This window comes from Megascapheus bottae, chromosome 24 (assembly GCF_031878675.1).
Source record: "Megascapheus bottae isolate mThoBot1 chromosome 24, mThoBot2.hap1, whole genome shotgun sequence".
Taxonomy (NCBI): Eukaryota; Metazoa; Chordata; class Mammalia; order Rodentia; family Geomyidae; genus Megascapheus; species Megascapheus bottae.
This window is the reverse complement of record NC_143532.1, coordinates 9,984,307-10,006,590: the sequence shown is the minus strand read 5'-3', so window position 1 is coordinate 10,006,590 and position 22,284 is coordinate 9,984,307. Positions and strand designations below refer to the sequence as shown.

The following is a 22,284-nucleotide window of genomic DNA, read 5'->3' as shown; positions in this document are numbered from 1 at the left end:
TCCAAGCCCCAATACCAGCACGCACACACACACACACACACACACACCACAGAGCTTCTGTTACACAATCTACCTTTAAATTTATAGTAGGGCTTTATATTTATGTTTATAAAGAACATACTTCTAATAATATAACCCTTCTGTTAATTATAATAAAAAATATATGGAAAAAAAGAACATACTTCTAAATATTCTTCAAATACTATATCTCTCCCTTCTCTTTGTCCAAGTTTTACCCTGCTCAATTGCCCAAATTAGGCTTCATTTTCTCTAAAAAGTCCTACATATAAAAGCACTGATAAAATCTTCTACTACTGCCTTTTCCATTTGCTGTGGCGCTGAATCATCTCTCTCCAGAAGTCAGCAGACTTTCTCTATACGATCCAGAAAGCAGCAAAGCTGTGTATGGTTTGAGTGGTAGAGCACTGTTCTTGAGTGAAAAAACTAAGGGACCATGCCCCAGCTCTCCATTCAAGCCCAGTACTAGCAGAAGAAAAAAATCTAGAGTGTAAATATTTTAGGCTCTGAAGTAAATATTTTAGGCCATCACAACCGCTCAACTCTACTATTATAGCACATATAAGTCCCAAGGACAATGTGTCAGTGGATTGGAATGGCTATGTTCCAATAAAACTTTATTTACAAAAACAAGCCAAGGGCCAGATTTTGCCTAGGAACAACCTTCTAAGTACCTAATGTATAGGCTAGTTTTGTTGTTGAGTCCTTTTACTGGTGTATTTTTCCACTTAATTGTCAATCCCTGAAGGATAATTACCATCGTAACATGTTTGGTTGTCCCCCATTCTCTGGAATGTTCCCTTTTCTCTGGATGCCAGTTTACCACCATATCTCATGCATTTATTGTGAACTGGTAAATGTGGGCAATCAAGTCAGGGAGAGTACCCTAAAGAGTTAAATCTAGCAAAAGAGCTGTATTGTCCCTCTGCCCACCCCAATGAGTGAGAGACAGCCATCTGTGCAGTCAAAGACCTGAGTGCAAAGGAACACTGCCCACCAATCACTGTCAAGTCCTGAGGCAAATGCCATGGAAAACACCTGAAGACCACATGTTGCTGGAATCTGAGCCCTGTGCCTGAGTCACGCCATGGAAGGCCAGGAACATGCGTCCTCTTGCCGAAGGCCACAGTTATAACTCCTGACTTACAAAGGACTGCCATTCTTCAAAGGCAACTCTTTCATCATTATCCATGAGTTTAGAAGAATTTCTCTACTATTTCTCAGAATTATCTGGAAAAAATAATACTTTCATCTGTGTAAATGCTAATGCAAGGGTAGATAGAGTAATGACTATGAGTACTAGGGCTTGATGTTAGACCTAGATTCTGATCTGATTTGGTAAGTCCCTCTTTAAGTCCTCCTTTCTGTAAAATGGGGATTTCTGTGAGTGTCAAGTGAGACCACGTAGATGGAAAAGTTAGTGTAAGATTAAGAACAGAGAAGCCAGGCACAGTAGCTCACACCTATAATCCTAGCTACTCAGGAGGCTGAGATCTGAGGGTCGAGGTTCAAGGTCATCCCAGGCACTAAAGTCCATGAGACTCTTATCTCCAATTAACCACCAGAAAACCGGAAGCGGTGCTGTAGCTCAAGAGGTAGGGTGGTAGCCTTGAGCTGAAGAGCTCAAGGACAATGTCCAGGCCCAGAGTTCAAGTACCACACCAAAAAAAAAAAAAAAAAAAGAACAGAGAAAACAGTCAGGGGTCAGCTTCTCATGCCTGTAATCCTAACTTCTTCCGAGGCTGAAACTTGAGGATTTAGATTCAATGCTAGCCCAAGCAGGAAAGTCCATAAGACTCTTTCCTCCAACTATCACCAAAAAGCCAGGAGTGGACCTGTGGCTCAAGTGATAGAGCAACCAGCCTTGCATGAGCAAGTTGATGGACAGAGTCCCCAGGACCTGAGTTGAAGCCCCAGTACACACACACACACACACACACACACACACACACACACACACACACGCACGGCAAACACTCCATCCTTATTCGTATCCACCAATAGCAGGTAGTAGCAAAGTTACAGAAGTAACTTATTTACTTATTTATAGAGCTGCTGTATGAACCGATTCCACTTGTGCATATGTACCCAATGAAACTCATGTTTACACAGAAATTTGCACACATATGTTCCTGTGACTGTTTATCAGAGCTCAAAAGCAGAAACAAACCAAATACTGCACAATTGGCAAATAAAATGTAACAAAATAAAAGAATGGAATATTATTCAGCCATGACAAAATAATGAAGTGCTGCTACATACATGAATACACTTTGAAAACATGAAGTAAAAAATGTCAGACACACCAAAGACTACAACATTATCTAAGGGCATTTATAGGAAATGCCCAGAATAAACAAATATGATCCAGTCAGAAATTAGTCCAGTGATTGCCAGAGGGTAAGAGGGAATAGGGAGGAAAGAGGAGTCACTGGTAAAAGGTATAGAGTTTCTTCAGGGAATGATGAATATGTTCTAAAAGTAGATCATGATTGCATAACCCTATGAAATATTAAAATCCACTGAATTGTGTACTTTAAAAGGGTAAATTTTATGGTAATGAAGCTGTTATTTTTATTGCTTCAGGAAAAAAAAGCAAATGAGTTCAGCCATTCTCCTCAAACTTAATCTAGAATATATATATTGTTATCCTTAATCTGAGCAGAAAGTTCATAGATTAAAAATGACACAAATTTACACAATGTGCTATGGACAGACACACCTATTAAAAGCAGGCAAATCAGTTGAGTTCCTATGTGCATTATATATAAATACATTTTCTGGGATTATGCATGCATAACTTTTGTTTGCCAATCCCAGTTCATCGTAAGAATTCCTCTAAGGTGGAGCTGGGAGTTTGGCCTAGTGGTAGAGTGCCTGCCTAGCATGCACGAAGACCTGGGTTCAATTCCTCGGTACCACATACATAGAAAAAAGCCAGAAGTGGTGCTGAGGCTCAAGTGGTAAAGCCTCTAGCCTTGAGAAATCCCAAGGACAGTGCTCAGGCCCTGAGCTCAAGCCCAGGACTGGCAAAAAAAAAAAAATCCTCTGAGGTAAATGTATATATTGAACACCTACTATGGGCACATCACCTTGGGCACAGAGTATGTAGGAGAGAATCGATCATTTCAATCCTGAAGCCCCTGGTTCCAGAATTCTTTGTATACCATAACTGAGATTTGATCATGCTCCACTTTTCCGTTATTTGTATGCTGTAGTTCGCATGTTGGAAATTTGTTACTGCAGTTTGGTTTTTAGTTGGGAACAGGTCCTATAAGAATAACGTGGGATTGCCCACAAACAAAAACCATATAATTATTATCTTAAATTTCCCTTTTCAAACCCTTCTTCTCCGGAACATACCATGCCTACTCTACCATTCCCAGATGAAAACCATATTTCTAAATACTAGTAGTTTCAATAAACCCATTTCTATATTTGAAATAAATGAGGAAGAGAGGGATTTTGCTCCGGAGGAGATGGAGTAGAAGAGGAATTTCTCAGATTCTTATACGCTCAGGGGTCCCCGGGGAAGCTTGTCTACCACAGGTATTCCAGAGCCTTCCCAGGGGAAAGGTAAATCCAGTAGCTTGGAGAAAGAGCACAGGAAACAGCATTCTGCCCAAGTCACACTCTTGTGCTGCCCTCAAAGCTTGGTGATCAAGGCACTGCCTAGCAGTTATTAAGCATGGGGACTCTGTTAAGCACCTTGGAGAATATGAGGTTCCTGCAAGGAATTCACCATCAAGTCTGGAAGACTTAGAGGAATGAGAGTAATCACCGCATGCAGGCAGAAGGCATGAGGTCAGTCACCAGAGCCACTGAGACCACCGGGACTGCTTTGTCCAAAGGACAAAGGTAGATGCTTATCTACCTGAGAGGTAGCTGGAAAAGAATGTGTAGAACAGAGGAATGGGGCCATTAAGGCCCCGCCTTACAAGGTGACTGTGATTGGAAAGAGGAGAATGGAGGAATTGGGGTGGACAATGAAGTAGGTTTGTCTCAAAGCAGTTCACTACCGTGCTTCCACATGGAGTGTAATGGCAGAACAGCCTCTGTAACCCCATCCCAAGAGACTAGGAGTTTAGTGAGTGGAGATCTTCTAGAAACTTTAGAAAAGAAGCATGGTGGGCCCAAATCAGGGATGCAATAGGATTCGTATGGTAAGTAACTGTCATTTGGGGGAATTGGATGACATAAATAATGAAGAGCCAGCCAATAAGTAGACTCTAGAATGACTTGAGAGACAAGATAAGGAAACGATTTAGTGAATCTAAGATTGTTCCTCCACGACAACTCCCCCTCCATTTTATCCCATTCCCCCACCCAAAAAAAGGGGGGGAAAGAAAAATCAGGCCATGACAGAATTCCTATTTTCTTTTTCCAAAAGGACAAAGCAATACCAAGAGCTCAGGAACAGCACCTAGGCCCTAGGTTCAAGCCCCAAGACCAACAACAAAAAAGAAATGACGGGGGGAGAGGGAGGGAGGGAGGGAGGGAGAGAGAGAGAGAAAGAGAGAGAGAGATTAACTTGAAAGAAGCAACTAAGTAGGGTGATTGTGATTGCACTAATAAGGATAAGACATATGGATGGAAGGAAGGATTTACCAAGGCTGAGATAAGAAAAGACTGTGGGTGAGAAAGGGAAGAAATGGAAAACCATAGCTCAGAGCTTTGTTCATGACACTTAGAATGAGAATGGATCCCATGAAACATGGCCACAAACACTCCAGAGAATACGCCATCAGTGGCTCAGGAATATTTTATTCCATCCTTGGTCATTGTCACATTGGAACAGCATAATCAAATAATCACACAGTACCTTACAGTTCAAGAAAGGGTTAAAGAAGAAAAGCAAGTGTTGATTATGATTTGTTAGGCAAGTTTGGCCATATAACAAAATACAGTCTCTTAAAACATCATCTGGTAGGAGGGGAAAACTTAAGTACTCTCAAAGCACCATATTGGTACATGTGCATGCATGCGCGCGCGCGCGCACACACACACACACACACACAAAACCAGTGTATGCTAATTCAAAAATAAAAGAATGAAAAACAAGAAATCATTGCTCACAATTCTGTGGGGAATCTAGACACTCCTCTGTTGAGTCAGCCTGACTCAGACAAGAGCGGCCTCTCTTTCCTGGCTTGATGCCAGTGGGAGAGATTCTCTTACCCTTCAGGCAAACTCATGCTCTGTGCATGGCAGCCTCTGGGCTCCAAAGGACAGCAAAAGAATAAGCCACAGTGCCCGGTCACCTTTCCAGGTGGAGTTAACTTCTCATTTATTACTGTCCTATTGGCCAAGGAAAAGCCGAGGGCCAGACCAGAATCCATAAAAAGGCACTGCCAGAGAGCAGAGATAAAAAGTAAGGAAAGGGCATGTATGTGCCCATGATTCATATTGTAATCCTAGCTTCACAGGAGGTAGAGACAGGGAGGCTCACAGGTGGAGGCCCACCCCATCCCAACCAATAATGGGCATGGTGTCACACACACACACACACACACACACACACACACACACCTATTCTCACAAGCTTGGTAGGAGGCATAAATAGATGGATGGAGGACTAGGCCAGACCAGGATAAAAACAAGACACTGTTTCAAAAATCACATGAGTTAAAAAGGGCTGGGGCATGCGTCCTGAGTAGCATGTGTAAGGTCCAGAACTGAAACCCCAGTACCAGAATTTTAAAAAAGAAAGGTAGAAAATGAAGGAATCATTTCTCCTACAGCCACATCTGTCTTATACAACACATACCTCCAAAGGAATGTCAATAATCTACTTCGTGGTACTTAAAGAATCCAGAAGGATCAAAGGTCAAAGTGGAGCTAATGCTATACGCATCTCACTATGAAGGTTAGGACTGCTAAGATATAAATTCCCAAATGTGAAGAACTGATGAAGAGGGTTTTGTTATTGTTGTTGTTGTTGTTTGTTTGTTTTAGGAATAGAAGGAAAGGGAGGGGAGAGAAGTAGGGAGGAGAAAGAAAAGAGAATACAGGAGGAGAAAAGAGAGAGGAGCGAGAGAGACAGAAGAGAGGGAAGTAAAGGAGGAGAGAAGGGAGAGGGGAAGGGAGAGGGAAAGGAAGAGAGAAGAGGAAAGGAGAGGAGAAGGCAAAGGAGGAGAGAGGGAGAGGAGAAGAGAGAGGGAGAGGAGAAGAGAGCTTTACTGGCATACCCAGTTTAATTACTTCAGGGGCAGAGTACACTCACCTTATAAAGACCTTCAGCTGTTTGCTCACATTTTATAAAATAATATTCTGTCTCCTGGGCTCCTGCCTGGGACGTGGCCCTCACCGTGCATGTCTGAGAACCCCAGTTTCCGATCCACAGAGCAGTAAATGCTTGGACAGACAGCTCATCCAACCTTGGAAAGAAGCAAGAGGCAGATCAGTCATGCTCCATTCTTAGGACATAATTAATGTGTTGTTAATTTTTTTTCATCAACAAAAGATTACCGAAATACCCCATGAGTTCCTTCAAAAATGTGGCCTTCCCTTTCCTGTCTCACTTTTCTTTTTCCTGGATCTGGATGTGGTTTCCATTGGCCTCAGAAAAAGTTATTTCTGTCATTTTCCTCAACTCCTTGAGACCAAAGAGTCCATAAAAGCTAATGTGAATTATTAGTAGAAATGTCAGGGGCCACACCTTCTGTTCAGAGTAACTTCTTGAAAAAGTTTCTCCTCCTTCTTGAGCCCAATGGCTTCCTCGGTGGTGCACAGAAAACCTCATAGCGTTCTAAAAAGCCAGCTAACTAAATAATGCTGTAGGAATCTTAATGAGTAGGGTGATAGGGCCAACAACATTACACAGTTTTTTCCTCTCAGAATTCAAGGACTCAACATTACAAAATATCCCATCCAATTCAGACTTAATTACTGCTGTTCAAACTTGAAGAACTTTCTCCTGTTTCAATTATATAAAATGAGAAACAATAAATGGCTAAGAGATGGTGAACTGACTTCATTTTTTGTTGTTGTTGTTAGAAGGGAGTATAGGAAAGTGGAATGATTGTTCTCTCTTCCTGATAGAAATCTCTACTGTCCACCAGCAGTTTCTTTACCTATTGTCCCTAAATCACTTGCGACAGTTTATCCATGTTTTTATTATCACCAGGAATGAAGATTGCCAATAATGAAAGACTGGTGTCTGCAGAAGCTGAGTGGACGCAGGCTCTGAATGGCAGAGGCCACTGGAGAGGAGTGTTATGAAAACCCAAGGCTTAACATTCACTGTTGACCCAAACAAATTTAGACAGGAGGAGTCAGCACCCTTGGGACTTCAAGTAACTGTCCTGCTGACTTGTCCTGCTTCCTGTGGGGCCAGACAGCAGAGCCAGCTGTCCTGATGACCTCAGGACCAGGTTACTGAGAAGCAGGGCCAGGAGTACAGTAATGGTGGAGTCACAGTGCTAGTTATCCGGAAATCCACTCAGTATGCCTGGCCATCTAGCCACTTGTCTCAATGATCCCTTTAAAAGCCAGAGTTGTTGTCCTGTGCAGTGCCTCACACCTGTAATTGTAGCTACTCAGGAGGCTGAGATCTGAAGACTGTGTGTGGTTCAAAGCCAGCCTGGGCAGGAAGAGTCTGTGCAACTCTTATTTCCAATTAACCACCAACAAGTGGAAGTAGAGCTGTTATTCAAGTGATAGAGAGCTAGACTTGAGCAAAAATAGCTTAAGGACTTAGGCTGGGTGCTGGTGGCTCATGTCTGTAATCCTAGCTACTCAAGATACTGAGATCTGAGGATTTCGATTCAAAGTTAGCTCAGGCAAGAAGTTCATGAGACTTTCATCTCCAGCTAGCCACCAAAAAACCAGAAGTAGCACTGTGGCTCGAAGTGGTTGCACACTGGCCTTAAGCAAAAGAGTTCAGGCCCTGAGCTCAAGCCCCACAAGGAAGAAAGGAAGGAAGGGGGAAGGAAGAGAGGGAGGGAGGGAAGGAGGAGAAGAAAGAGACAGACAAAGAGAGGGGGAGAGAGAGAGAGAGACAGAGAAAGAGAGAGTTAAGGGGCAGCACCCAAACTCTGAGTTCAAGCTTCAGTATTAGTGTGAGTGCATGCACTGTACACACACACACACACACACACACACACACACACACAGCCATAGTTTTCTTTTAGTATCTAAAATCACTCAAAATGAGAACTGGTCACCAATTTACCAGTTAATTCTTATGAGTCAGATTTTTCTGACCATTAAAGGAAGTGTTGTACACACACACATACACACACACACACACACACACACACACACACACACACACAGATTCAATCTTTCTTACCCAAAATTGCTTAGGATCAGAAATGTTTTAGCTGTCCATTTTTTAACATGGTTTTGGAATCTCTGCACATGCATAATGAGATATCATGCACACTGGACTAGAGGCTTCTCATGAAACTCACTTGTGCTTCATGTACATCTTATCACACAGAGCCTGAAGGAGTTTATACAGTATTTTTAGTGCATTGGCATTTTGACTGCAACTTGTCACAAGAGGGCAGGTGTGGAAATTTCCACTCCCAGTGTCATGCTGGCTCAAAAAGTTTGAGATACTGGAATATTTTTGTATTTATTTCTAGCTTAGGAATTCCCAATCTCTATGTAAGCCTGAAGATGGTGTGCGTGTGTATGCATATATATGTTCAAGCGTTCCCTAGTACCAGTGTAGAAGTGATGCTAGCATGTCCTTTGCATACTAACATCTATGGGTGCTCATAAGAAATGATATAGCAGGGGCTAGGGAATACTTGTCTAGCATGCACAAAGACCCAGAAATGGGTATTGCACAAAAAGCCGGAAATGATGCTGTGGCTTAAGTGGTAAAGCTCTGGCCTTGAAAAAGCCAAAGGACAGTGCTCAGGCCCTGAGTTCAAGCCCCAGGACTGGCAAAAAAATGATGTAGCATTTGCACATAGCCTACATACAGCTTTGTATAGACTTCTAAGTCACTGCTAGATGACATAGCTAATATTATGTACATATTTAGGGAATAATAGTGAGAAAGAAGTCTGTTACATGTTCAATATAGATTTTTCCCCTCCCTCACTCAATTTAGTTAATTGGCAATGAGTTGAGTCTATAGATGTGGGACCCACAGAAAAGGAAGACTGAAGATGGATAGATAGATAGATAGATAGATAGATAGATAGATAGAGAATATATTTGTGTATATGTACATGTACATATATGCCAGCTAAAATGACATCTATCTAAAATGTGTGTGTGAATAATGATCTAATGGCTGGGTCAGTGGCATCCTTTTCAAGTGTGTTGCATCCTGTCACCATTGGTGGCTCTGTTCTGGGAGCCGGGGCTGAAGAGTTGAGGCAGGATGTGATGGCTACTCAGCTTCCTCTCTAGTGGCAAAAGTCCTGGGGTCTGGCGATGTCCCCACTTTCACATTTGACAACATCCTCTACATTAACCTCAAAAGCCATAAAGCCCTAAATGACCGTGTACCATTAATGCTGTGCTGTTCTGGAGCTCTGAGGACAGGGTGGAAATGTTTATTTTTATACTGAAATTCAAGTCATGCTCTTTCACATCCATAACCTTAGCATATGTTTTTTGTGTCCATGTTTGTTTATTTTATTTTTTTTATTTTTAGAAAAATTGCCTTTGGTAGTCACCTCACCACCATTCTTCCCTCCACTCATTTAGTATCATGAGGTTTCCTGAAAAATTAACGTTTTTTTGATATCTTATACCCAGAACATATTTCTATTTACCAGAATCACAAGTCACTATGGTAAGAATTATCACCATCCCCTAAAATATTTATAGCTTTTCCTGTACCCCTGCAGTCACCACAAATGACCACAGAGTTTTTACATCCTGAGAAAAAGAGCCATCCAGCCCCGAGTCGTCCATTTCTTTCTACTCTGATATGTTTTGGAGGAGACTGAACAGCAAACCTACAAGATCAAGGAAATCGCCAGTATAGACCAGAAGGGACTGTCCTGTGGAGTAGTGTGTGCCTCGCCAGGGGACTGGAGAGAGAAGAGGAAGTGTTTAAAAACAGAACAGGAAACAGATGGAAGACATGATCTCTCAAAACTAAAAGTTAAAAAAAAAAAAAACTCAACCCTGCTTGGTTGCTGGAAGATTAGAATAAACCTGGGCAAAAGAGAGGTCAGCCAATGCTGGCCCAGGAAAGGGTGGTGCCACAGAATGGTAAATCCTAACCTAAGCTGCCATTTAGCAATGACACGAAGAGCCCTGAGAAAGCAGGAAACTCACTGAGCCAACGTGGGCCAAGAAGTCGGAAGAAGGAGGCTGGACCTACAGTGACTGTCTCCAGCCGCTCCACCGTCACAGGACTGTGGGTAGAGGATGCGTCCTTCTTGACTTGTTTTCAGAGGTCTATTACTTCCTAAGAATTAAGCCCATATTCAAGACCAGAGGACAAAGACTGGGTCTTCCACACTGATAGGCTTTGGGGCTCCATTGAGGAGAAAGAAATAAGGTAGAGTCTAGAATCCACTGTGTTCAGGGCATCAAGAGTATCTAAACGATTTCATTGGAATTCATCCCACGCTGTATGAATCTGTCTTTCCTGTTTGTTTTTGCTTATGCCGAAAGCTGAAATTGTGCAGCCTCTTTTTTTTTTTTTTTTTTGTAGCTTTAGCAAATGGGAGGAGAAATAGAACCCTTGCCCAACAATCAGAAAGTTGGAGTGGCTTCCTGAGGAGATGCTAAAAATCTGACCACAAAGCTGACCTGCCCAAACAAAGCCTCACAAGGCAAGCCATTCCCCAAATCCCAGACACCCTTCCCCCCTTCCCGGCAACTGCATTTCACTAGTGACCTTACACAGCCTGTGAGCAGCAAAGAGCCTCTGAACACTTCTCCAGAGCTGCGGCCATCAGGAGCGTTCTGGTTACCCAGCCCAGCTCCTCTTCTCTTCTTGCTTTTACTGTTTTCCCTTCCCCCAGTCCAGGTGGTTGTGTGTTGGAATTGGTTGTTGTTGTTGTTACTGTTATTGCTTACTGCTTTGTTTTGTTTTTTTCTTTTTTGAAGCAACCTATTTTTCCCCCTTCTCTTTTCATTTTCCTATAGCATCCTAAACCTCAAGATGTGGTTAACACTAATCCTAATTTGTTTAGGGTTTATCTGCATTATTAATTCCAATCATTCAAGGAAAGAAAGAAAAAAAAAGTACCAGGCCCTCCGTTGTATACAAAATTTAGGGTGTCTGTGAAAAGGACCAGCGACCCCTGAAGAACATGTTCTTTAGATAGCTTTTAAATCCAAACAACTTTCTTTTTTTAGTCTGAAAATATTCTTGGAGATGGGAACCCGTTCTTACTCGTTTCACTTATTACTATTTTGCCCCCCTCCCCGTCAATTTCCTTTGAAGCTGCTTCCTGCATTAATCTGGACTTAATAAGGATTTAAACATGGACAATGAAAAATAATTTGGGTTAAAAAAATAATCTCCCTCCATAAAGCTAGAAAAACCCCACAAGTGTCACCATCTCTGACAGATGGGATGAGATTCTTGAAATATGCATATAGAAGAGAAGGAAAAGCAGGACTAACAGGGTTAGTCCTGCTATATTTTCTGTTTGTCAGCTGTTACGACACGAGTGTAGTTGAGTGATATCTGGGGTCTTGACTTGTTTGAATTCATTCGGGACACATGAACCCTTCCTTGGTGTTCAGGATATACTCAAATTAGCTTCTGTTGGAGTGAGGGAAGGAGGTAGTAAGGCGGGGGAGCCTGCAATACCCCCACCCCACAAAGGGGCTTTTTTGTATTTAGTGGCCCGAGATCCCAACCTCATCTTCCACTCTTCCCCCTCCCCCCCACCACCTTTTTTTTTTCATTCTTCAGTCTCTTAATTGGTATCATGCTAGAAATAGTACACTCACATTTCTTTGGGCTGTTCCCAGGGCTAGTATTATCAAGTTGAGCATATGGGAATTGGAATACATTCATGGGAATCTAGAGGAACTGAGATTAGATTTTGTCGGACTTCTGCACATCAGGCAGACCACATTTCTGTGCTTTGATTTCTCCAGGACTTGCAAGTGGAAGTAGGCTGAATCCCAGTAGTGCCTCTCTAGGGGTGGGAAACTTGTGGCATGGATGCCATGATTCCCCATTCCTCTGCTCATAGCAGACATCTCTAATCAATTGCAGTCTTCTTCGCCACTGAGCAAGAGCAGCCTCTGTATCCTGATGGGCTCTCACAGTTCCTCACGGCCTTCCTCCAACTTGCTTCCAGCCGATTCAAAGTTATAGATTTGTCCAACAGCAGCATGTCTTTAGTAGAAGTTGGGTAGCATTGTGAGAAGAACGAATGAAGGATCCAGGGTCAATGCAATGCATCCCGAGCGTGTGTGAGTTCCCCGCCCCCCACCACCTCCCGCCGGCATTCTTTTTGGAACCATATATGCTTTTGTGCAACCATAGGGTCTACTCTATTGTGCATTTTTCTTACTTGATTCATAAAACAGTGTATGAGGCAGTTGTAGCTACTTGCATCCACTGATGAAGAAACCAAGGCCCACAGGGACGAGGCAACTTGGTAGGGGCAAGACTTAAACCCAGGGTTTTTATGAAAAAGCTCCTACACGACTTCAAGGCCATGTAGCCTCCAGCTCTATGGAAGCCAGGTTTAGCAGCTGGTAGGGGCCACTGTGCTGCTGGCCATAGTAGCAGATCTTGGATCTTAATCTGGACCCCAGAACGAGTCTCGGGAGATGAAAAGATGACACCAGCGGGCCCGCTAGCCTTCACTCAGTAGCACTTACGGTTGTGTTATTGGTATCTACAGAGATGTGGTAGGTATGACTCCCCAGAGAACTCTTTCTGCTTGATATAAGAAATGATTGGAGGGATGTCAAGTTTGGAAGCAACTATTTTTGCAGTTAATCTATAGAAAATGCCTTTAGGGATAACAAATGAGGAACTACTTCACCCAACCTGTGTCATTTGAGCATTCCATGAGGTGGCCCCATTCTAGAACTCGGCCTTCTCCAGCTGTCCGACTCCTTCCCCAAGCTGTCCTTCTCTGTGGTATGCTGGCATCTTTCACAATAAGGCAGGTTATAATCTTTGATTCTACCTATCACAGAGAAGACATTCGATAAATATTAAATAATAATTATTGTTTCTTTCACATTCTCTGACAGGATAAATCCTGGCAAAGAGCCTTTAAGGAAGGTCTAATTACTTCGTAGACAGTGAAACCAACCTGCTTGCTGAAAAATTAATTGTGGAGCAGTCAGAGACGGAGGCAGTAGGAAGTTGTTTTGAGCAGTAATGTCACTCTGAACTCCGGGTAAGATATAGAATAACAAACACCAGAAACCAGCAAAAAATGGCCGGGAGAGAAAAGGCAGGCAGTGCGAATGGCTTTGAATGGGTTTTGCTAATTTGCTAATTACCTTGGCAAGCAACATTTGTGTCAAACAAGTGACCAAGTTAACTAATAAGCAGAGCTATTGTTAGGGGTGTCTAGAACAAAACACAGATGATTTCTACAGTAAGAATGAAGACCCAATTTAAAAAAAAAATATTTTTCCAGTTGTGGGTCTTGAACTCGGGGCTGGGGCACTGTCCTTGAGTTTTTAGGGGCACTGTCCTTGAGTTTTTAGGCTCAAGGCTGGCACTTTACCACTTTGATCCACAGCTCCACTTCCAGTTTGGGAGTGGTCAATTGGAGATAGGAGCCAAGAACTTTTCTGCCCTGGCTGGCTTCAAACCACAATCCTCAGATCTCAGTGTTCTGCGTAGCTAGGACTATAGGCATGAGACACCAGTGGCCAGCAAGGCCCAAATATTAGCCACAGTTATGACAAGGTCATTGTTATACTAATACTAATAGGTCATGTTCATGTGATTTAAGTGAGATAATATTGCTGATATTGAAATTAATGTAACCAGTGAATGGTTACTAGTGAATGGTGTTCATACTGTGTCAATCATATTAAGGAAATTCAAAGAGAATAACAATAATAATGACTAACATTTACTAAGGCGCTACATATAAACCATGAAAGTTACTTCAGTGGTAAAGTATTTGTACCAAACCAGGAAAAAGTTCAGCTCCCTGAGGAAAACAGTCATTGCCTGTCCCTGCTTTGCATGTTGTAATTTCTCCTGACATTTTATTTGTAGACAACAGGAAGAGTATTCTAATGGAGTACTAAAGGGCTGGCAAATGCTTTCTATAAAACAACCAGACAGCAAAGTTTTAATTCTTGTAGGTCATATGTCTCTATTGCCAACAACTCAACTCTGCTGTGATGAAAATAAATGTGTGTGGCTGTGTTTCAATAAAACTTGATTTATAAAAGTAGGACATGTGCTAGGTACTGTGGACTCATGCCTATAATTGTACTACTACTCAGGAGGCTGAGATCTGAGGATCCAGGTTTGAAACCAGCCTAAACTAGAAAGTCCAAGATTCTTATCTCCAATAAACTACCCCTCCCCCCTCCACCACCTCCAAAATAAAGCCAGAAATGGAGCTATGGCACAAGTGGTAGAGTGAGCAAAAGAAGCTCCAGGACAGTGCCCAGTCCCTGAGGTCAAGTCCCAGAATTGGTACCAAAAGAAAAAGAATTGTAGCATAAAGGCAATAGTCAATATTTTACTCTAACTCTGAGTTAAATCATCCTTTTGGTCAAATGGAATGTGACTTTCTAAGAGATCGTTTTGTGACTTGCTCATAGAAAAAATTGTGTTGTCCAAGACCCTATATTAATGACTGGGTTTCTGATTTCTGGTTAATGATTACTGCCTGTCATTTAAAAAGCACATGTGGCCAGGTATCAGTAGTTTATCCCTGTAGTCCTGGCAACTCAGGAGACTGAGATCTGAGGATCACAATTTAAAGAGATTCTTATCTTTAATTTACTACCAAAATGCCAGAAATAGAATTATGGCTCAAGTGGTGGAGCTCCAGCCTTGAGTGACAAAGCTAAAGAACAACTCCCAGGCCTTGAGTTCAAGTGCCAGAACTGGCATAAAAGAAAGGAAGGAAAGAAGGAAGCAAGGAAGGAAGGAAGGAAAGAAGGGAGCAAAGGAGGGAGGGAGGGACAGAGGGAGGGAGGGAGAGAGATGCTTTGCTCTCAGAGACATAAGGACTAGTACCACCATTTCTATTTCTCCCCCAAGTGCTACGCAGGCCAGAGGAATCTTGGAGTTTGAAAATGCTCTCTTTTCGCATCTGTACTTTCTGGTCCTTTGTTATCTGTCCAAGCAAGGTGCGTGGGTGGCTTGTTTTGATTTAGTGATCATCCTCCATCCTATATGGCCTTTACAGAGTTGTTGTTTTTGTTGTTGGGGTTTTTTTTTTCATCTTTTATACTTGTTTTCCAGCTCCTGCTTTCATTTCTCTTGAATTCAAACTCTACTGGGAAATTCTGGAACTCTGGGTTTTCTAAAACTTCCCTTTCTTCAAATGTCTAATGGCAGGTGAGCGCTGGTGTAGCTCATGCCTATAATCCCAGCTAACCAAGAAGCAGAGATCTGGAGATCACAGCTCCAAGCCAGTCAGGACAGACAAATCAAATAAACTCTTTATTTCCAATTCACTAGCAAAACAACTGGAAGTGGAGACATGCCTCAAAGAGTAGAGCCCTAACCATGAGTGAAAAATAAATAAATAAATAAATAAAGCCAAGTGAAAGCACAAAGCCCTGAGTTCAAAGCCCAGTTTTGAGTGAAAAAATGCAGATTATATATATATACTCACTACTACCCTAGTTCTGTTCCATCAACAGAAGGTTGAAATGTTGAAGCTGGGGATGGTGATTGAGTTCTACGTCTCTTCCAGAATACATGCATTGCATTCTTTCATGTTCAAATGCCTTGGACATGAAGGAGCACTTCCATCTCTTTTCAGTTCCCTCTGGGTTGGTTTCAAGAACCAATCAGCCCCTGAGGAGCTGACCGGAGGAGGGTGGTACCTTCCCAGAAGACAGTGACAACCTTGGCCTCTAGTGGCTCTCAGTTCCGGAAAGAAAGGGGAAAAAAAAAAAATCTGTGTCGAAGAGCCCACAGCAGTCTACCTGCATGGCTGAAAGGCGATCCGGCTGCATGTGAAGTGGAAGAGAAAAATCCATCCCATGTGGAAAACTCAGCCAGCAATAAGCAGCCACGCAGGCCTGTCAGTAGGGGACCAACCACAGAACTGCCTCTCTATCAACCATCAAATAGTCTTTAGTTGTGATCCACTGCGTCCCTCACCTCTGAGACTGGCAGGTTTCCAATAAAACCAATAGCCCCCTCCCCCTAGGGTAAAGTCATCAGCAGGAGACAGCCATTGTCTTTGAGGCCTGGCAATTTGACAACAGTGTTAGCTTACACTCTATTAGCCAGCAGCTACACTCTGACCTCTGACCCTGACACTGAACTTGCATGACCTTCTCCTGAGGTAGACTATGATCTTTTGAGGTGGTCCGCCTTGCTGGTTAGCACAAGAGAAGCCCATCAGGACGGGGGGAGGGGGGGGGAAGGCTCCCTTGACCATTCTGCCTCCCAACAGGATGCTTGAGACTCTAAGTTACAGAAACAAGCTAGCGTTGAACCCAGGATACCAAAGGTGAAAGTTCAACAGCACATCCATCAACAGCCTGTCAGTTACCAAAGGGCCCATGTTAGAATGATGGAAGCTTTCAGCACAGGGCAGAGGCAAGGGAGCAGGGGTTGGGGAGAAGCTGTTGTTTCTTGATGGTTCTGAGACTTAATGGAAAAGACATATCAAAATATGGCTTACAAAATACAAAATAATGGACCGAAATGTACATTACTGGAGGGTGTTAGATTGCAGTGTACTTTTCAGTGGGAGAATTAGATTGAAGTATTGCACCAGGGTAGTTAGGTTGAAATATGGATTATTCTGGGAATGTTAGTTTGAGATGTGCTCGTAAGACCGTTGTTAAATGGAGATGTGTTCCACAGGGCTCGCATCAGCCTGAAATGCGTATTGTGACCATGTTCTTGGGGAAAAAGGTATGGAATCCACTTTGGGAGAAGGAGAGGAATAAGAGGGAGGTAAAAGACCTTGGCTTGACTATTCTTCAAAGTTCTGGGATGTCTCCTGCCATTAGATGAGTTGCAAGGTGGGGCGGGCGGGGGGTGGGGGGAAGCTAGGATGAAGGACAGTAAGAAAGAACTTGGAGGAAAAATGTTCTTTTCTCTTCTTCCTTTCCAGCCAAACAATCTGCCACATTCTCCACTTTTCCTGTTAGGGCCTTAAAGGCCTCCCCCCATCAATAAAAACATTAGCTCACTAAACAGCCTGATGGCTTTTCCCTCCCTGGCTTAACCCTTCGGGAGTGGGGTTTCCTTTGGATTTGTAAAAATATTGATTCCAGATAATGCTTGCCTTTCTAACTCTGTCTTCCTTAGCTGTGATGGATGGGTTCAGGGCTACATCTCGGCAGCCAACTCACCACAGCTACCCAGGGAAAGTGGGATTGGAGAGTGGGTAGCGAACACAACTTCAAATCCCCTGTCTGGCCTGCCTAGGCACACACCCCAGCCTGAGAAGAAGCATATGAGTCCTAGTCACTTTAAAGTCACATTTATACCTTATTCTTCTCCTGATTCCCTTTAACAATATTGCTTTACTTCAACTTTATGACCTTTTACGACATTTGCCACAGACCATTTTGAGATTGGCTGCTCTGAGTTGCATTCTGGAAAACTCCATTTCCAGTTAAAGAATGAGCTTTCCTTCCAGCATTATCAACACAAATGATTTTATAGGTAATTTGGGACTCTAGCCAACAGAGTGATGGCCTTCATAGACCCTAGATTTAAAGAAAAAAATAACTTACCTGAAAATAAATACATGAAGAAAGAAGGATGGGAGCCTGGCAGTGGTTCGTGTCTGTTATCCTACCTTCTCAGGAGGCTGAGATCTGAAGATTGTGGTTTGAAACCAGTCCCAGGCATGAGACTTCTCTCCAGTGAACCACCGAAGAGCCAGAAGTGGAGCTGTGGTTCAAGTGAGAGAGAGACGAAAGCTAAGGGACAGCCCTTCAGCTCTGAGTTCAAGCCCTTAGTACAGGCAACAAAACAAAACAAACAAAACAACAAAAGGATGGGAGGATAATTTGGTCCATGAGTCACTGGGCCTACGAAGGCTGGCCAAACACCCTCCTGATAGTGTTTTTCTCTTTTTTTCCCTAGTTCAGAACCTAGAATCTACAACCCCCAGACGTCCACCCTCACACAGTTGGTTGATATCAGCCTGCCGGAACCAGAGAGGTGAGTTCCAGCTCTCTTATATGTCAGTGAAAGAAAACATTATGCCAGGTAAGTTCACCCGGTGGAAAAGACAAACCCACCAGTCAAGAACACCAAACCAGACCAACCAAACTGAAATGCAACTAGATCTCTCCTATTTGTGCTGGAAGTTTCCAGAAAGAGGCCAGCAGGTGCTTCTGCGAGCTTGTTGGGCTGTTTCTCAACTTGGCAAAGGGGATGCACTTCAGGACAATCGCACTGGCCGAGTTTTCTGTGGACAAAGCACAATGAATGGACAAAAGTGTGCTGTCCAGTGGGTGAGCCACTCCACCAGTCCTCGCCCAGCTGTGTAGTCCTTAACCTTGTTCCCACTCCTGTTTGTCAGTATTTCCTACTGCATGAGCTCTCTCTCTCTCTCTCTCTCTCTCTCTCTCTCTCTCTCTCTCTCTCTCTCTCTCTCTCTCTCTCTCTCTCGCTCTCTCGCTCTCTCGCTCTCTCGCTCTCTCTCTCGCTCTCTCTCTCGCTCTCTCTCTCCCTCTCCCTCTCTCTCTCGCTCTCTTTCTCTCTCTCTCTCTCCCCTCCTCTCTCTCTTTCTTCACCCCCTTCTTGCTATGCATTCCTGCCTTGTTTTCTGACATCACATTTCCTTTAAAAATAGAGTAGGAGAGTTATTTCTAATCCCTGTCAAGGGATCTGTCCAGCCAGACTCCCATGGGATGTGGGAGTAACTTAAAATCCGTCCTGGAGGGGAAAAAAAAAAAAAAGAAAAGAATAATTTTTAAAAAGGAGGGGGATCCCTTATTCCCAAAATCAATTTGCTTGTTTTGTTTTGTTTTGTTAACAAATCTTCTGTTGAGTCAGTTGAGATATCTGGGTCCCTTTCCTGAACGATGTGTTAAAGTAAGTTTCTTCATAAACATGGGCTAATGAGGAGTCCGTCACTCGCATCTGTAATACTAGCTGCTGAGGAGGCTGAGATTTGAGGACGCAGATTCAAAGCCACCCCAGGCAGGAAAGTCTAGGAGACTCATCTCCACTAAACTATAAAATAAAATAAGACCAGAAATGGAGCTGTGTCTCAAGTGGTAGCGTACTAACCTTGATCAAAAAATCTCAAGAACAGTGCCTAGCCCCTGGGTTCAATCCTTATGACCAGCCCTGGAAAAAAAAAAAGAGGGGGGATAAACATTACTCTAAAAAAAGGGACCAACTAGCAGGAAGTCAGAATTATAGCAGCTAGTAGTTAGAAGGCACATTCACGTCTCTTCCAACTCCATACTTAATGGCTCAATGAATTTGGAATAATCACTGGGCCTGTCTCTCAGTTTTTTTCCACCCATAATTTGGTAACAGCAGTAGTATCTACCCTACAGGGAATTAATAAATAGTAATTGTTCATATTAATTATTAACGCATTTCAAACATTCTTATGTCTGTGACAGGGTCATCTTTCAACAGATAGTATCAACTAATGTTATCACTTTGGGGGGGGGGAGTTCTGCGGATTGAACTCAGAGCCTCAGTCTTTCAAGGCACACACTGTGCCACTTGAGCCATAACCTGAGCCCTTTGCTTTTACTTGGGTTTTCAGATAGGCCTGATGCTTTTGCCCTCACTGGCTCTGCACTGACCTGGAATTGCAATTTTTCTCCTTCTATCTCCGGAGTAGCTGTGATTATAGACATGTGCCACCACACTGGACCTCGAACTTTGTCACTTTTCTCACTATGCCACTGACTGTTAGGAGAAATACATGGGTTCATCCAGCACTCCCATGGCACTGATTCATCACTTGCACACTCATCAACACATCTTTTAGAAACCTACTGTATCTCTTAGCCTTTTTCCTTCACAATGATGGTTCATGAGCATTTTTTTTTCCATAAAGGAAGAAGGGTGGCCCTGCCAAGGAGGGGAGGGACAGATGACAAGGGCCTTGCTGATTGACTATAATCCACCCACTGTTCTCTCTGGGAGCTAGTCATGATTCTGTTTCCAAAGTAACAGCCCATCTCCACTGTGGGTATTGGCATGCACTCCCTAAATAGAACCTAATGTGATCCGACAGGCCTGATTTCTCTAGATATATGTTAAAACAACATGCCTGGCACTGTGGGCTCAAAGGTCTTGCCCTTTAACAAGGAGTTATGACGTAAGACAACCTGCCCAAGAGAACATGCAGGCAGAAGGCCAGAGGGACAAGGTCATTGGCTAATGAAGTGGTCAGCATTGAGTTTCTGTCACTCAGCTGGTTAAGAGGAAATGAACAGGGAAGTTTAAAAAAAATGGGAACACTGAAGTAACAAAGAGAAGGACTACATTTGGGCCAATTCCCCAAGGGTGAATTGATATTGTGAGACAAAGTAGCAGCACACGGCCCTTCGAAGGCTCCACTGCCATCTTGTTCCATGTTCACCTGTGGATGGAGGGTGGTTGAGAGAACATTTGCAAGAGATTAACTCAACATGAAGCAGAAATGAAAATGAAAATAAGGCTGAGCCTGGTGGCCTGTGCCTGCTGTCAGGAGGCTGGGCAGGCAGATCATGGCTGCCAGGCAAAACTGGGCTAAGTAGGGAAAGGAAGGGAGGGAGGGAGGGAGGAGGGAGGGAGGGAAGGAAGGAAAAAGGTAGGCTGATTTTGATCTCACTATGTAGCTTAGCCTTGGCTACATGAGGAAACCCGATGTCAAGGAACACAGATAGGCAGGAAGGAGGGAAGGAAGGAAGGAAGGAAGGAAGGAAGGAAGGAAGGAAGGAAGGAAGGAAGGAAGGAAGGAAGGTAGGTAGGTAGGTAGGTTACTGCCCAGATTTTCAGAGCTGCTGTCCTCTTTGGGGATCCCTGCAGAGTGGAAAGGGAGCAAAGGGGTAAGGAGCATCCACACGGAGTATCGGAACCGGTATGCGTCCATTCATCTGTGGAGAATGGAGAGCAAGAAATGGAGGTTTATGAGACCGGGAGTTTGCCCTAGTGGTAGAGTGCTTGCCTAGCATGCACAGAGACCCGGGTTCAATTCCTTGGTACCACATACATAGAAAAGTCTGGAAGTGGTGTTGTGGCTCAAGTGGTAGAGCTCTAGCCTTGAGAAAGCCCAAAGACAGTGCTCAGGCCCTGAGTTCAAGCACCAGGACTGGCAAAGAAAGAAAGAAAACAAAAAGAAAGGGAAGGAAAGGAAAGGGAAGGAAAGGAAAGGAAAGGAAAGGAAAGGAAAGGAAAGGAAAGGAAAGGAAAGAAAAAGAAATGGAGGTTCGTTTCCTGACATTCAGCCTCCTGCTCAGGTACTAGAACTCCATGTGTGGTTTTACTCCCCTTCCTTTTGCCCCTTCTTGCTTGGGGGGCTTCTTGCTGGGCAAGCACTTGGCCCTCTCCCTCTCCACAGCTGGAGAAGGCAGCTTTATCCCTCTCTCCTCCTGGGAAGGCAGGTGATCCCTCTTTCCCCAGTGAGATTTCTCCCTGGCTTGTGCAAAGGTTGATAAACTCCTTAGGGTACAAGGAGGCCCAGGGCCAGCTGAGCAGGGAGCTGAGTCTGGTGATTACATTTCCATGTCTTAATTTGCCTTTAGACAAATTCTCATAAGCTTTCACGAGAAAATCTCCCATTAGACATAGACATTTAATTTAAGAACAGTTGGGAGAGGAAGATGAGCTGAGATGACAGATGGAAAGATGGGGACTTGTATCTCAGAAATGTGGAAGCACTGCGGATTTGGCAAGTGGGGGAGAGTGGGGAGTTGGGGGGAGGGGGGTGTCAGGACACTGCTTGTGCCCAAGGCCGCCAAAGCTTCCATGATTTCCTCCTGTGTGCAGAATTGTAACCAGGTCAACCACATCACTGATGGCTCCCCACAACCCCCCAAATGCAGCACACATACAAAGACACAAAATCTGAGTAGCCTCATAGGAAGGCAAAAATAAAATCAAAACAAAATAAAATAGCAAGGTTGTTGTTAGAACTTTCTTTTGGTTCCATTACCACAAAGATAACTCTTTTTTTTTTCTTTTTTTGTACACCCCTGGTTTCTTTGAGACAGATGTTTTTTGGATAT

The 22,284-nt window shown here is 43.5% G+C and overlaps 1 long non-coding RNA gene across 2 annotated transcripts in view; it reads left to right on the top strand.

Moving 5' to 3' along the window:
* LOC150046922 (uncharacterized) overlaps positions 1-18,262 on the top strand; it is a 465,336-nt gene extending 447,074 nt beyond the window's left edge. For both annotated transcript variants that reach the window (XR_016539488.1, XR_016539487.1), the window contains exons 6-7: positions 13,171-13,319; positions 18,185-18,262. This is a non-coding gene — a long non-coding RNA (uncharacterized LOC150046922). The remainder of the gene's footprint in view (positions 1-13,170; positions 13,320-18,184) is intronic.
* The last annotated feature ends 4,022 nt before the right edge of the window (positions 18,263-22,284 follow it).